General features: G+C 43.3%; 1 protein-coding gene across 1 annotated transcript in view; it reads right to left on the reverse strand.

The window, feature by feature from the left end:
- tmie (transmembrane inner ear) overlaps positions 1-17,846 on the reverse strand; it is a gene marked incomplete at its 5' end in the record, with an annotated part of 59,161 nt that overhangs the window by 20,293 nt on the left and 21,022 nt on the right. The window lies entirely within an intron of this gene.

The raw sequence follows: 17,846 nt of genomic DNA on the forward strand, positions 1-17,846 counted from the left end.
CACTTATGAACTTACACATGGTGTGTCTTAAAGTAGATTAAAAGCTGGATTTACACCACAGGGAGACTTTAACTGCATTTTTACTATTACACCTGCCAAGATTTACTGTGAAATGAATCGTGAAGTGTTAATTACAGCATTATATCTAGATCTACTCGCACTGAATAAAAGGTTGCCGCGTACTGTAGCAATCGTGCCCACAGTCACATCCCTGCACGAATGCAATAATATCTCCATTTCTGCACTCTAATGAACGCTTTCATCTGAACTAACATAGTGCAAACACGATGTAATTAAGAGCGATTCATCATAGCCCGGGATAAGAGTTTCCATGCATCAGGATTGGATTCGCATTCAGCGACCTCTGTTATTCTTCTTCTTGTGGTGAACATGATGTGATTTCAGATGTGTGTGCCTCAGTGTCCTCGCTTTATTAGTGTTGTAAAGTGTCTGGGCATCATCACGCTCGTGCTGCACTTAATGCCACTGTGAGAACTTTAAGCTTAAAGTATTTCATTCTCACTCGCCTTCTTCTGTGGTGTTAAAAAAATGCTCATTGGTACAAAGTGTGCCAAGAAAATATCCCTCACACCATTACAGCACCAACAGCACAAACCACTGATACAAGGCAGGGTGATTCATGCTTTCATGTTGTTTATGCCTATTTCTGACCCTACCAATCAGAAGAGTGTGTGGGCGGAGTCTCTCTGCAAATGCACTGCACTCACAACCAAATCAATCCAAAATCACAGCCAATCAGAAGAGTGTGTGGGCAGAGTCTCTCTGCAAGCGCACTGCTCTCACAACTAAATCTGACCAAAATCACAGCCAATCAGAAGAGCGAGTGGGCGGAGTCTCTCTGCAAACGCACTGCACTCACAACCAAATCTAACCAAAATCACAGCCAATCAGAAGAGTGAGTGGGCGGAGTCTCTCTGCAAGCGCACTGCACTCACAACTAAATCTAACCAAAATCACAGCCAATCAGAAGAGCGAGTGGGCGGAGTCTCTATGCAAACGCACTGCACTCGCAACCAAATCTAACCAAAATCACAGCCAATCAGAAGAGTGAGTGGGCGGAGTCTCTCTGCAAACGCACTGCACTCACAACCAAATTAAACCAAAATCACAGCCAATCAGAAGAGCGAGTGGGCGGAGTCTCTCTGCAAACGCACTGCACTCACAACCAAATCTAACCAAAATCACAGCCAATCAGAAGAGTGAGTGGGCGGAGTCTCTCTGCAAGCGCACTGCACTCACAACTAAATCTAACCAAAATCACAGCCAATCAGAAGAGCGAGTGGGCAGAGTCTCTATGCAAGCGCACTGCACTCACAACTAAATCTGACCAAAATCACAGCCAATCAGAAGAGCGAGTGGGCAGAGTCTCTATGCAAGCGCACTGCACTCACAACTAAATCTGACCAAAATCACAGCCAATCAAAAGAGCGAGTGGGCAGAGTCTCTATGCAAGCGCACTGCACTCACAACTAAATCTAACCAAAATCACAGCCAATCAGAAGAGCGAGTGGGCAGAGTCTCTCTGCAAGCGCACTGCACTCACAACTAAATCTAACCAAAATCACAGCCAATCAGAAGAGTGAGTGGGCGGAGTCTCTCTGCAAGCGCACTGCACTCACAACTAAATCTAACCAAAATCACAGCCAATCAGAAGAGCGAGTGGGCAGAGTCTCTATGCAAGCGCACTGCACTCACAACTAAATCTGACCAAAATCACAGCCAATCAGAAGAGCGAGTGGGCGGAGTCTCTCTGCAAGCGCACTGCACTCACAACTAAATCTAACCAAAATCACAGCCAATCAGAAGAGCGAGTGGGCAGAGTCTCTATGCAAGCGCACTGCACTCACAACTAAATCTAACCAAAATCACAGCCAATCAGAAGAGCGAGTGGGCAGAGTCTCTATGCAAGCGCACTGCACTCACAACTAAATCTGACCAAAATCACAGCCAATCAGAAGAGCGAGTGGGCGGAGTCTCTCTGCAAGCGCACTGCACTCACAACTAAATCTAACCAAAATCACAGCCAATCAGAAGAGCGAGTGGGCAGAGTCTCTATGCAAGCGCACTGCACTCACAACTAAATCTAACCAAAATCACAGCCAATCAGAAGAGCGAGTGGGCAGAGTCTCTATGCAAGCGCACTGCACTCACAACTAAATCTGACCAAAATCACAGCCAATCAGAAGAGCGAGTGGGCAGAGTCTCTATGCAAGCGCACTGCACTCACAACTAAATCTGACCAAAATCACAGCCAATCAGAAGAGCGAGTGGGCGGAGTCTCTCTGCAAACGCACTGCACTCGCAACCAAATCTAACCAAAATCACAGCCAATCAGAAGAGTGAGTGGGCGGAGTCTCTCTGCAAGCGCACTGCACTCACAACTAAATCTGACCAAAATCACAGCCAATCAGAAGAGCGAGTGGGCGGAGTCTCTCTGCAAATGCACTGCACTCGCAACCAAATCTAACCAAAATCACAAATTTTACACCCATGCCACCGTTCAAAGTCACTTAAATCACCTTTATGCCCCATTCTGATGCTCAGTTTGAACTTCAGCAGATCGTCTCGACCGTGTCTATGCTTGAAGGCATTGAGTTAGAGTCGTTGTATGAATTTAACTGTTTAAAGTAAAACTGTTCCAGTTACACAATATACTTTTTTTTGGTGTGATAGGAAAGTAGCACTTCATAAAGCATACTACTACAAACAAACAAATGTCAAGAGTGTTGATTAAATCACGGTTTTGATCACACATATACTCTTGTGCTGTATAAGCAATACAACACGTGTTTCTGATCGTAAACCGCACAATCGGCCACTCCTCTCTGAGTGATATTTAAATCGCATTTTTCATGGGTGACCTAATTAATCCAGATGTAGCCGCAGTGGAAACCCACTGACATTATTTGCATAGCTGCCTATGAAAAATGCATATGTCCACAGAAGAAAGCCACAAGTGTGTAACGCGCTCCATCTACGAACACAAGGAGCAGGCGTTGGAAAGGCGACTGACGAGGGGCACCGAATGGTAAACTGCTAAATGGTCTCCGTGGTATCTGGGAGAGTCCCATTAGAATGTCTTTAGCGCTAATGAGGAATATAATTAACTGTGGGGAAGTGCGAACCTCAGTGGGTTTGTTTGTTAACACACTCCGTTATCCTCGGCACTGTGTGTGTGCGGACAATTCTCTACACCTCATTCATGACCCCATCTCGTGCGTGTCACAGTTTTCTGAAAGAGAAAAATCTTGTCTGTTTACTGTCTGTCAAAGAATGCTTCATCGACCATGAGCCTCTTGAAGTAATGAGGCTATAAATATTCTTCTTTTTGACAGCCGACCCGTAATGTGATGGTGCCACAGTGGACTGGTATAAGAGTGTAGTGTGTTTCTGGACTCTGTCTGGATCAAAAATATTGATCACTCACCTTGAACACACAGGAACAGGCATATACAGTTTCTCTCTTTATCCAAGATAACGTTCCCAACTCCTCAATGACATCTGCATTTAGACTTGCAACAGTAAGTAGCACATCATGGTTTATCCCCTGACAGCAACATAGTGTCGGCCCAGATCCGGCCCAGATCCGGCCCGCATTGAATCCACATGTACTGGGAGTCACACGACTCGATGTTGCTGTCTGGGTCGGCCATCAATTGCATTAATGCCTGTACTTTATTATTACCTTTCCCATCCACCAATTGTTTGCAATATGAAAATGTCTCCTTTGCTTTGATACAAGCTAGTCAGGTTAGGTTTTGCTGGAGTGTGAGCTAAACTACAAGACAATAATTACTCAATTCATGGAGCTTTAATGCTGCAGAATGCAGGCAGATTTATGTCTTCCTCTTTAAGATTTACTTCAAATGCATCAGAAATATCATCATAATAACAACAACATATCAATATGTATAATTATGTGTAGTGGGTTGATGGTGTTTATATATTTTTTTTTATGGTGACTGACGTCACGGCGGAAAGTGTGCAGCGTAATTTCCGCCTGAGCGAGTTAAAGGGTGGGTGACGCGATGCTGTGGGAGACACGCACATGATCGTTTGGCGTGGCATTGTTGCGAGTGGGAAGAGCTGCTGCACGCGGAGGGTATCGCTTACCTGTTCATGTTGCCAACAATCCCCGGGTAGGTCATTAGATCGATTGTGTGTAAAAAGTAGAGTATTGTTTGTTGCTAAGTATGTGTGTTTTGTGTTGTAGTAACAAACGTGGCAGCGCGCGCGCTCACTTAGAGCTGTACGCGTTATATCGTCCAGCTTCTTTTGTTCATGTTGCTGACAATTCCTGGGTAGGTCGTTTGATTTCTATCATGGCAAAAGGAAGCAGAGTATTGTTATTGAGCATGTGTTTTATATGTGTTCTATATGTGTTGTAGTAGCAAGCTGGTATCGCGTTCATGACTGGTGATATGATGTGTTTGATATAAAATAGGACACCTTGTGGAGGTAATGAGATGTTTTATGTGGTTTTATCTTTTATATAAAGATGTACAAATTAAATTATGATCTAAATGTTATTTGTATGTTTTAATGGTGTATAAATGTAGGTGTGCTGAATGTGTATTATGTGTTGACAGATTCATCTGGCAGCTGATGGCGCATATATGACCGCTGTTTTTCCCAGTATTTAAAATTATTTACAAGTGTGTGTTTGCTTGGACTTAATTTCTTTGTTTTTGTTTTTGTTTTCATATAGTTGCTGTCTGTTAGTTACATTGTATAGTGTATTCGTTATTTTTGTTTGGTTGTATTTTTGTTTGGGCCATTTAGGGGGCCTGGTACTGGATGTGACCATATCTCCCTTATTAGGAGTTAGTGTGATGCAGTGATAGCACTATCTTGTGAGTGATTTGAGGTTTGGGTATTACATTTGGCACGTGTTATAATATTTCCTTGGTTGCACTTAACTAGCGGAGACTGTTACTTCCAGCCCCGGACTTGTTTACACCAAATCAATCTTCCCCTTTTCTTACTGTGGCCCTTATTTTGTTTTGTTTTGTGGTCATACATTGTGTAAGGTTATTGTGTGTGATATTTGTTTTAGCTAGTCTAACGTTTATATGTGTATATTTCTTTTAAAGAAATAAAAAGACTGTGTACCTCCCCAGTGCCTATACTTTCATTTAATTGAACAACTTGAGCGGGTTTATTCCCTCATTAATTATAGACGGCGGATGTCGTACTTGTAACATGTGGCGTAGTCAGGCAGGGTCTTAGTATTAAGGCTCTGGGTGTATGTTGCACGTTTTTTTGTTTTTGTTTTTTTTTGTTATATGGTGTTGTGTACTGGGAAAAACAGTGGTTGAAGACCTGGATCATCATCAAAGGGCCTCCGAGCATCGACGTGGAACAGCAGATTGTCCATATTTTTGAGTGGTATACATATATGCAAAATATTATTTTTTGATATATATTTTTTTTTTTTCTCTCTCCTTTTTTTTTCTTTCTTTTCTTTTTTTGCTTTATTACAGTATGGCAGAGGAAATAGCAGCGCAAGTGCAGGCATTAACTGAATTGGTACAACAATTGCAATCAGAAAATGCCAGGCTTAGAGAGGAAACCACTCAGAGAGTGGTAGCTGTCCCTGCTAATGATTTGTTGGAAGGCCCTCCCTCTGTGTCTAATTCTTTACCGACTCCTTTGTCTATACCATCTCTTCCAGTGGTAACTGAGCGATATGTTTATGTCCCAAGGGAAAGAAAGTGTCCTCGTTTCTCAGGGAAGGCTGCTCAGGATTCTTTGGGAGTTGAGGACTGGATAGAGGAGGTGCGTAGCTCTTTGACTTTACGTCATATGTCAGACAATGAACAAGTTTTTTTTGTTTTTGATTTACTGGAAGGTGAGGCAAAGGCGGAGATGAAGTTTAGGACCCCTGCAGAAAGAAATACTGCAGAAAAGATCTTTTCCATCCTTCGGGAGACCTATGGTTGCTCTAAATCTTACATAGGTCTGCAGACTCAGTTCTTTCAAAGAAAACAGATGGAGGGAGAATCGTTGAGGGAATATTCTCATGCCCTTATGTCCCTTATTGAGTCAGTTAAGCGAAGGGATCCACAATGTTTTGCTAATCCTGATTCTGTTCTTAGGGACCAGTTTATCGAGCATGTTAGGGATGGCATGTTGAGACGAGAGTTAAAAAGAAGGGTACGTATGGAACCTTCTGCCTCCTTTTTGGATATTCGTACTGAAGCTATCCAATGGGTAGAAGAAGGAGAACGCATGGCTAGTCAAAGGCCCCGTGCTTATTCCTATAGTGCTCAGGGTAGGGCTGCAGAGATTCAAACAAATGTAGCCGCAGTACAGCCAGTAGATGAGTTAACAGAATTAAAGGAGTGTTTGCGTAAGCAACAAGCACAATTAGACACTATTATGAGACACCTTGAACCACCGGTGTTCTCTAAGAGGTATGATGTGCGTCCACGTGGTACTAATTTCCCCTACCAACCAGATGGTAAACCCATATGTATTCATTGCAATAAAGCAGGTCATATTGCTAGGTTTTGCAAGGTAGATCTGAAGTCATCTCAGCATGTTGCTGGAGGGGATGGCCCACGAAGTTCAAGTCAGTCCAATGTTGCATCTAGAGTCACTGTTGATCACTCGGAAAACTAGAACCCTCCGGTGCTAGTGCCCAGGCATCGGAAGGGGAGTTTTCGGGCTTTAGAGGAAATGATGGTACTAAACTTATAGGGAACTGTCCTACAGTAGAAATGATAATTGGGGGGTTATCTGTAGCCTGCTTGTTAGACACCGGTTCTATGGTGACCACGATTACTGAACAATTTTTTTTTGAACATCTTCAGCCGGCTTTGGGAACTGAGTTGCAATCTTGCAACTGGCTAAAGTTAAAGGCCGCTAATGGTCTCGCTATTCCTTATTTGGGTTACTTGGAGGTGGATGTACAAGTATTGGGCAGATTACTTCCTGGGATGGGAATTCTAGTGGTGAAGAATCCAGAGGGAGTACGGGGGCAGCATGGCCAGATTGCCGGCTTGCTGGGAATGAATGTGATCAACCAGTGTTATCAGGAGTTGTTTATACAGCATGGAGATTCTTTGTTTCAACACCTAGGAGTACGAGCCGTAGGGAAAGAGTGGAAGAAGGCAATGGCGGAATGCAGACAGCTCGACCGTGTCCTGGACACAGGGTTGGTTGGCCGTGTTCGGGTTCGTCCCGGACCTGCTGTTTTGGTTCCAGCTGGTACTTTAAAGTTTGTTTCTGCTATTTGTCATACTGGATTAGGATCTACCTTTTCTTCAGGTTTGTTGGAGCCTTTGCCTTTGGAGAATTGTCACTTACCTTGTGATTTGATTATATCTTCTGCTTTTCTGTCAGTAGCTCAGGGGAGGCTGGAGGTACCTGTCGTAAACGTTGGGACCCAGGATCGGTGGATTCAGCCTAAGGTAGTTCTTGGAGACTTTCATTTAGTTTCAGTACAGTCTACAACGCAAGTGGAGTTCAATTCCCAGAGCTCCACTGGAGAACAGGTAGCTGTAGTTCAAGCTGTGACAGTGGAAGAACTCCCTTCTGTGGATTTTTCTGAGTTAGTTTGCCCTAATCTGTCTTCTCCGGAGGTATTGGAGGCCCGCACTCTTCTGGAAAGGTATAGTGACATCTTTAGTCGTGGGGAAGGTGATTTGGGCTGCGCTACCTTGGTCTAGCATACAATACCTTTGCTAGATGAGACTCCAGTGCGACAACGTTATCGTAGGTTACCTCCTTCCCAGTATGATCAGGTAAAGCAGCATATCCAGGAGCTGATAGATCAAGGAGTAGTAAAGCAGAGTTGCAGTCCATATGCGTCTCCAATTGTTGTTGTACAAAAGAAGGATGGTTCAATTAGGTTGTGTGTAGACTATAGACAACTGAATTTAAGAACTCGTAAGGACGCCTTCCCTCTCCCACGGATTGAGGAGTCCTTGGATGCTTTGGCTGGGGCTAAGTTGTTTAGTACCCTAGATTTAGCTAGTGGATACAACCAGGTTCCGGTAGCCAGGCAAGATCAGGAGAAGACTGCGTTTTGCACTCCCTTTGGGCTCTTCGAGTTTACTAGGATGCCCTTTGGGTTGTGCAATGCGCCTAGTACTTTCCAGCGCCTCATGGAAAGGATATTTGGTGACGAACGATTTCATGCTTTGCTTTTATATCTGGACGATATAGTGGTCTTTTCAACTTCTTTTCAGCAGCATTTGGAGAGGTTAGAAATGGTGCTGAGACGTCTCCAGCAATATCACTTGAAATTGAAGCTACAAAAGTGCCATCTGTTCCAGACTGAGGTGAAATATTTAGGGCACATTATTTCGGCAGAGGGAGTAGCTACTGACCCCGAAAAGGTTAGTGTTGTTGCCCAGTGGCGAAGACCTAGTAGTGTGACAGAATTGCGTTCCTTTTTGGGCTTTGCTTCATATTATCGCCGATTTGTTGAAGGCTTTGCTTCGGTTGCTGCCCCCTTGCATAAGTTGGTGGGAGCACTGCAAGGTGGTAAGAGGGCGGTTCGTAGAACTACAGGCTCCTTTGAACAACATTGGAGTGATAAGTGTGAGCAAGCTTTTGTGACCCTTAAGGGAAAGTTGGTGCATACTCCGGTCTTGGGGTACGCAGACTTTTCTAAACCTTTCATTTTGGAAATTGATGCGAGTCACCGTGGTCTTGGAGCAGTTTTGTCTCAGGACCAGGGGGGACAGACTAGGCCTATCGCATTTGCCAGTAGAGGTTTGCGGCCCCCTGAAATGAACATGTCAAATTATAGCTCTATGAAATTGGAGCTTTTGGCCTTAAAATGGTCAATAACGGAGAAGTTCAGAGAATACCTAATGGGTAACAAGTTTATTGTGTATACCGATAATAACCCCTTGAGTTATTTGCAAACTGCAAAATTGGCAGCTGTAGAACAGCGCTGGGCTTCGCAGCTGGCCCTTTTTGATTTTGACCTTCGGTATCGACCAGGGACGGCTAATCGTAACGCGGATGCACTGTCACGTCTTCCCTCCCCTACTATGAGTAGTCAGATGATGAGTAATGCAGGGACCATGGTTCCAGTTGAGGTTATTTTACACCAGCCGGCTTTTAAGTCAAGCCCCTATGTCGTTGAGGCCTCAGCTATAAATGCTGTACCGGTGCGAGAGAAATGTGATCTCATTGCACTGCAGGCCTCCGATCCGGTGATTGGAAGTTTCTTGAGACTCTGGAGGAGGGGAACACCGCCCTCAAAGGGAGAAGTAGACCAGAGCCATGTAGGTCAAAGGGAGTTGGTTAGGCAGTGGCCTCGGATTAGGGAGGATAAAGGAGTGTTATATCGCCAAGTACAGCTTCCACCGGCAGGAGAGACCGTCTTGCAGTTATTACTCCCTATTTCCTTACGGACGGAGGTTCTTAACAATGTGCACAATAATCATGGCCATCAGGGTGTCGAGCGAACCATGACCTTGCTAAGGGAAAGATGCTATTGGCCAGGAATGTGGAAGGATGTTAAACAGTGGTGTAGTACATGCGAGCGGTGTGTATTGGCTAAAGCCACACAGCCTAAATTTCGCACCTTTATGGGGAGTCTAACTGCATCCCGCCCTTTAGAAATCCTTGCAATTGATTTCACCCTCATGGAACGAGCTAGCAACGGGCAAGAGAATGTTCTGGTAGTGACCGATGTGTTTTCCAAGTTTACTCAAGCCTTTGCAACCTCAGATCAGCGAGCAAGGACCGTGGCCAAAATACTGGTGGAAAAGTGGTTTTGTGTGTATGGCGTACCTAAGCGTATACATTCAGATCAAGGCCGTAGCTTTGAGAGTGAGTTGTTAAAACATCTTTGTGATATTTATGGGATCCAAAAGAGTCGTACTACCCCATATCACCCTCAGGGGAATGGGCAGTGCGAACGTTTCAATCGAACGTTGCATGATTTGTTGAGGACTTTGCCTCCAGATAAGAAAGGGAAGTGGCCACACTTCCTTCCGCAATTGTTGTTTGCTTATAACACCACTGTTCATCAGTCCACACAGCATTCCCCTTACGAACTTATGTTTGGCCAGAAGCCTCAGTTGCCGATTGATTTCCTCTTGGGTGCAGCAGAGGAAGAGTTGGTAGGAGGTCATGTGAGTGACTGGATTGTCCAACATAAAGAGCATTTGTCTTTGGTTTATGATAGGGCACGGAGGTATCTGGAGGAGAAGGCCCCATACCAAGGAACAGTGCCACCAAATGATGCATCTATACTTGCTCCAGGCACGTTGGTTTATCACAGGAGTCACCCTTTGGGGCGCAATAAGATCCAAGATGCATGGTCTCCTAGCATGTTTGAAGTAGTAGAATGTAAGGATGGCCTTGGAAATGTTTACAAAGTGCGACGTCGAGATGGCACAGGTCCTTCTAAGTGCTTTCATAGATCTGAGTTAAAGCCGGTCCCGACCTCACACATCATCATGGTTCCAGTGGTAGGAGTAGAGAGTGGTGAAGGAGTGGAGGAAGAGATTGAATTTGATGAAGGTGACGGATTGGTTGTGGAAGTCACTGTTTCCCACCCAAGTGCTGTAGGTCAAATAAGTAAGGGGCCGATGGAAACAGGAATACCGTTGCATCCTTATTCTGGTTCTGAAGGTCAGGTAGATTGGGGTAGTGGGGCTGGGGACCGGAATGTGGCTATACCAGGTGTAAGTTTGGCTTCACCTGAAAACGTGGGGGGTGGTGGTCCGTCTGCTTTGAGTGGCAATGGATTAGGTAGAGAGGATGTAATCCCTTCCTCAGTTAGGCGTACTACACGTCCCACTGCTGGATGTCACACAAATCCATTTCGATTACCTCAGCCCGTATCTCAGGTGCTGGGTCCTGGTGATGCGGTAGTGAATTCACATTTAACAGTATTTAGACCATGGCTGTAGGAGTATTACGAGGTATTCGCCGGGACGGCGACCTTTTAAAGTAGGGGTGTGTGTAGTGGGTTGATGGTGTTTATATATTTTTTTTTATGGTGACTGACGTCACGGCGGAAAGTGTGCAGCGTAATTTCCGCCTGAGCGAGTTAAAGGGTGGGTGACGCGATGCTGTGGGAGACACGCACATGATCGTTTGGCGTGGCATTGTTGCGAGTGGGAAGAGCTGCTGCACGCGGAGGGTATCGCTTACCTGTTCATGTTGCCAACAATCCCCGGGTAGGTCATTAGATCGATTGTGTGTAAAAAGTAGAGTATTGTTTGTTGCTAAGTATGTGTGTTTTGTGTTGTAGTAACAAACGTGGCAGCGCGCGCGCTCACTTAGAGCTGTACGCGTTATATCGTCCAGCTTCTTTTGTTCATGTTGCTGACAATTCCTGGGTAGGTCGTTTGATTTCTATCATGGCAAAAGGAAGCAGAGTATTGTTATTGAGCATGTGTTTTATATGTGTTCTATATGTGTTGTAGTAGCAAGCTGGTATCGCGTTCATGACTGGTGATATGATGTGTTTGATATAAAATAGGACACCTTGTGGAGGTAATGAGATGTTTTATGTGGTTTTATCTTTTATATAAAGATGTACAAATTAAATTATGATCTAAATGTTATTTGTATGTTTTAATGGTGTATAAATGTAGGTGTGCTGAATGTGTATTATGTGTTGACAGATTCATCTGGCAGCTGATGGCGCATATATGACCGCTGTTTTTCCCAGTATTTAAAATTATTTACAAGTGTGTGTTTGCTTGGACTTAATTTCTTTGTTTTTGTTTTTGTTTTCATATAGTTGCTGTCTGTTAGTTACATTGTATAGTGTATTCGTTATTTTTGTTTGGTTGTATTTTTGTTTGGGCCATTTAGGGGGCCTGGTACTGGATGTGACCATATCTCCCTTATTAGGAGTTAGTGTGATGCAGTGATAGCACTATCTTGTGAGTGATTTGAGGTTTGGGTATTACATTTGGCACGTGTTATAATATTTCCTTGGTTGCACTTAACTAGCGGAGACTGTTACTTCCAGCCCCGGACTTGTTTACACCAAATCAATCTTCCCCTTTTCTTACTGTGGCCCTTATTTTGTTTTGTTTTGTGGTCATACATTGTGTAAGGTTATTGTGTGTGATATTTGTTTTAGCTAGTCTAACGTTTATATGTGTATATTTCTTTTAAAGAAATAAAAAGACTGTGTACCTCCCCAGTGCCTATACTTTCATTTAATTGAACAACTTGAGCGGGTTTATTCCCTCATTAATTATAGACGGCGGATGTCGTACTTGTAACATATGTAACATTTTTAATCAAAGGAGACATCAATATGCACAATATACCTGTATAGGCCTAGTTAAAGTTAAATGTTTTATTCCCGTTTAAAACTGAATTCAGGATGGTGCCGAGCTGATGGTGATCGTCAAGCCCTCCTTAATTTACCTTTCTCTACCATGGACCCTATAGAGGATCACTTCTTCAACTCAAGGGCTTCTTCTACTTCTGCTACTCGACCAGCTGTTCGCTTCATCGTAAGATTAAGAAAGCGTGGAAAGCGCAGTGGACTTCGTGTTAGGCTAAAGAGGTGCGGGGTTTATCCCCAAGGATTCTCCCCATCGCGCCTGGAAGCTATAGACAGCTTAAACTCTGGAGCTACGGTCTCGTTCCAGTCTTTCTGGACTCATCAACCCCTTTATGCAGATCATCCAGACGGCGCTGCATCAAGGGTGTGGGTCAAGATCCATATGCAATAAACAATTTATCTTAAAAAATGTTTTATATCACTAGACTTGACAGACAAGACTTTGATGGGAACTTGGCTCAACTGAGCTGGATTCATTAGCACACTTATCACCAGAGGATTGTGATTATTTACATTTTCTTAGATTAGTGGGCCGAGCCGGTGGCCTGGCTACAGTTTTTGAAAACGTTAATATTCATGTCTACTGCCCTTCCCATCACCTGGAGAATGAATTTGGACAACTCATTGAGTCATTTCATCTCGTTCAGCCTGTTAATGGTCCTACACTCGAGCATGGACATACCCTTGATCTTGTTCTAGCTCTTCATTCTCTCGGACTTCTATTACGTGATCATATGTCTGTCATGTTTAATGTAATACTTCTGTATTTGCCTCTGAATGAACAGAAGGACGTGCATTATTCTTGTGTGATCACCGCATTAGGAGTAAAGAAATGTCAGATTCCTTAGAAAGGAGTAGGGACAAACACTGAGGAAATTACTATATTGTTTAATTCATATTTTAGACCCCCAATAAACACAAAGGTTTCCAAATTTAGCTCAAGCCCATGGTTTAGCCACCATACCTTAGGCATGAGTGTTGTGAAGCATATAGCATTACGTTTCTCAGGAGATTTTTGAGAATTCCCTGTCTGCCTATCAACTCGCTGTCAAAGCAGCTAAGTATATTTCAGATTCAATATTTTACAATTCACATAATCCAGAAGTGCTGTTTAATACTTTTGATAAAGTGGTTAATCCTATGACAACATCATACCCTGGCGTTACCCCCGAGTTGTGCACAAAGCTTTTAGAGTTAGAGTACTTTTCAGGAGTAAGATTGAGGCTTTATATTCTTGCATTCCCTGCGCTCATCATCCCATACATTTCCAGTCCTGTTCTTGATAATGTCCAGTCAACTCATTTAAATCCAATTGATCTTAATAAATTGAGACCGAGTACCTCACATGTGATAGGTGTGATTGGTCCATCTGTGTTGGCCATCATGAACAGCTAATTGACTTCTGGCGTTATTCATTCCTACTTCAAGCATGCAGTGATAAGGCCATTTCTGAAGAAACCAAATCTCAATTCGTGCAATTTGAATAATTTTCAACCTATTTCAATAATCCCTTTTTTGTCGCAGGTGTTAGAGAAGATTTTTTTTTTCAACTTAAATAAATACATTTTAGTCTGGGTTAGCCCACCATAGCATCAAAACTGACCTTTTATTTTTAAATGGGATATGGAATTAGACTATATCGCATCGATATAGTTCAAGTTGCGCTGTGATCCTTGCTGGAAGCAGTCTGAGTGCTTTTATAGCAGTCTGCGTCTCAACAGCCCAGTGTACAACGCGACAAATACTCACATTAAATGTTTACGCAGAGGAACAGGACACTGCAGTTCTCAAAAGTTCATTATTTGCATGTGCTTTAAAGCCTTGCCGGTTAAACATGTCATTCGCTGCTGAAGCGCTGTTCTAATGCGCTTTTCTGCGCGCAAACAGCCGACGCGCGCATGCACTAAAAGCCTGTCTAACAGCGCCTGGATACTGGACAAAGTTATCTTTCGAGTCTTTTTGAGCTAGTACTGTCAAATACACTCAAGGTTTACATAAAGAAAGTTGGTTATATCTAAATTGAGAGAAATCTGCGTGTCATATTATGCGTACATATTAGACGCGTTGCTTTCAGGTCTTAAAGAGACAGTAGCCCTAATAGTAAACATGCAGCCGCTTGTCCTTAAAGGGATTGTTCACCCAAAAATAAACATTTTGTCATTCTTTACTCGCTCTAATGTTGTTCCAAACCTGTATTTATTTATTTCTTGTGCTGAACACAAAAGAAGATATTGGGAAGAATGTGGGTAACCAGACAGTTGCTGGTCCCCATTGACTTCCATAGGAAATAAATATAGAAGTCACTGGGGAACATCAACTGTTTGGTTACCCACATTCTTCCAAATAACTTCAACAGAAGAAAGAAACTTATTCAGGTTTAAAACAACTTGAGAGAGTAAATGATGACAATTAACTAAACATTTGGGGAGAACTATCCATTTAATGTTAATAAAACAACATGTGCTTTACAGCTTTACAGGGGGAGCTTTACAGGGGGTATGGCTTATCTAAATGAGAAGTAAATGAGCCCTATTGTCACTCCCAGCAGCAGAGAGAGGCGAGAACTGCTCAATCTTTAGAGGCAGATTTCTCCACTTTCAATTTTTTTGAGTGCCTACCTTCAAATGGCCACAACTTCTCCCAATATTATCAGATTTCCATGTGTTACACATCGTTGGAAAGCTTGGAGACTACACTTTCAGAATCTGTGAATAACTCAAAATGCTCCAGAACCGACTTGTGTCCCTACTTTCCGTGACCGGTCACATATACAATTATATACAATTTGCACTTCCTTTCTCTCTTCTTTGTGTTTTCTTTCGTTATTCTTTCCAGCAGCTACAGCAACAAACTCTTCCCAAGCTCCCGCAGGATCCTCTCCATGTTTTTCTCTGTGCCTTCCTCTACTTTCTGCAGCAGTGAGCTCTTCCTCAAACACACACGACACTACCCCATAGGGGAAATCATGCGGCGGCGGGGACGGATAGCGTGAGGCAAAGCAGAACAGAGAACACAGGGAGAGTAAAGAGGAGGGCAACGAGAGATAATAATGATCAGGTAGAAGGAGGGCCACGTCAAGACAAGAGCACATGGCACATAGAAACAAAAATGACAAAAGCCATGTGAGGACAACGAACAACCGCCCAGGCATTCAGCAAAAAAGTACAACTTCATCAAGAACACATGGTGAGGGAGCGAACCCTCAACCTGTGTGTTCACAACAATAAAAGATGGATAACCATGGAGCGTGAATGTCCTGACCCCGACACTTCACCGAAACCGAACTAGACATGAGCGTCGGGATCCGGACACCAAGCCCCGCATCTGGATATATCTACTAGAGTAGTTATCATCGAGTGGTTATCGATGCTGGGTTTTCAATCATGCTGTGAAGCCAGCCAGAAAGCAGCTGTAATTCTGTCGCTCTACAAGAGCTTGGGAGATCATCGACTACGCTAAAACGATTTTGGCAGCGATAGTGGTTTGTCATGCTGGGTAGCCAGCCGGAGTCCGACAGGGCCCGGGTACACCAGTTTATTAAGGGGGCGAGACGTTTAGCACTAACATTGCTATAACCCTGCCACCGTGGGAGTTCAGAAGGGTCCACTTGTCGAGGAACCCTAAAGACCCTGCTCACATCAGATCTCAAGTGTTGTAGATGCAGACTGCCGTCCTTTTGCGTATTGAAACCCATGTCTCTATAGCATGGATTGCATTTATCGTGCAATTTATACGTGAAAGTATGTTTTTACGTGCATATGATATGCACTTTATGACGTGTAATACGCACGTAACCCACACCACTAATCATGCCCAGGGGTTTACAGTGTGTATCATATGCACGTAAAAACTCATTTCCGTGTATAAATTGCATGATAAGTACAATGCGTGGCATTGAGACTCATTTCATGAGATGGGGTTGGGTTAAAGCGAGTTACAGGCTCTGTTTGTGCACAAAGATTAGATACTTACCTGATGATGCAGGGTGATAATTCATGTGTATCCACACAGATTTCTGTCAAAAGTCTCATATATATCAGAAGTTGTCGTGGTTCAGGGCTGTACCTCTACATGAGCGCACATGTGCACGGCTCAGCTCTTCGTGTTCTTCAGAGCGTCTGGGCCAGCCGAGCTTTAGACAATGGCTATCTCACTGGACCGTGGACACAATTCAGCAGGCTTATGGCTTTTATGTGATGTGTGAAGGTCTTCTTAGCATCTGGCGAGTGACCCAGGTGAGCAAGCCTCCACAGGATGGCAACGACAGGGCATGAATTCATGTTTAAATTGAACTCCACCTCCAGCATGAATGTTTGTTCTGTCAGCTCCTGCCAGAGAGACTCGCTGGCACTTCTTTAGTGACAGATGCCAGGACAGTTCTCCTCCTCTCCCCCAATCTCAGCGTCTGAAGCCTGGCTTTAACCGTGCGGTTACTGGCACTGGCACGGCAGGCTGAGGGTCTGGTGGCTAAGATTTATACGAATGCGGGTCCTTCACATTTAACCCTTTATGCAGCGGTTTTCAAACCCTGGGTCGGGTCGCCAGGATGATTTAAGGAAAATAGAATTAAAAAAAAATATTAAAGAAATTTGTTCATAAAATAATTGATTTTTATTTGTTTATTTGCATTTTAAATGTGTTATTTGTTCATAAAATCATAGTCTATAGGCCTATATAAAAGAAACACGCGAAATATGTCTATTTAAACAATTAATAGATTAATAAAACGAAAGAAAAAACTGACAGCATGCTGCTGAGTCTGGTTCATTTCTGTGAGGCGCAGCGCTTCTCAAACTAGTTGACGGAAAGGAAACCGAGACGGCAGTTTGTTCGTTTTCTTTATTTTACAAAAGCACAATGTTGTGTTTTATTGCGAGTGTACACAAATATAATAAGTAAGACACAAATATTGACCTGTATGAACAAAATAACGGAGTATTTTTATGATTCCATCGCGCCGGCGCGATTCTAGCCGGCAATCTTGACATCGCAGCCGGTTCATTATCAAAATAAAATAGTCAACCTCACATATAAAGTCACACTGCTCTGTTTAATAGTCAGTGGTAGCTTACAATTCGTGCCATTCGGCGTGAGCACCGCTCCACTGTGATGTTTTCAAGCACATTTTTGCGCATGTGAAGAGGATGATTTTTTTCCCATCGATATTGGAACGTGAGTGAAGCACAAAGAAGCATAATAAATAATAGTTTAGCATCTAACTAAATCGCGAATATGGAAAAAAAATATTTTAATGAGAGTTACGTGACCCCAACGCTGCATACTTTAACTTTTGCTTTAAATTATTTCGTTTTATATAGGCCTAGATATATGGGTCGCGTCATTAAAAAAAAAAAAAAAAAAGGGTCGCTCTTGAAAAAGTTTGAACACCACTGCTTTCCATGTTTTCCAAAATATTTTTTGATCTGAATGACTTCATGTAATAAAAACGTATTGAAAAATATTTTTTGTTAGAACATGTGTACCATGGAGGTTTGAGTTTGCGGGGCTGAGAGAGTTGCTCTGGCTCAGATGAGTCTCTCTG

This window comes from Phoxinus phoxinus (genome assembly GCF_949152265.1).
Source record: "Phoxinus phoxinus genome assembly, chromosome: 5".
NCBI lineage: Eukaryota > Metazoa > Chordata > Actinopteri > Cypriniformes > Leuciscidae > Phoxinus > Phoxinus phoxinus.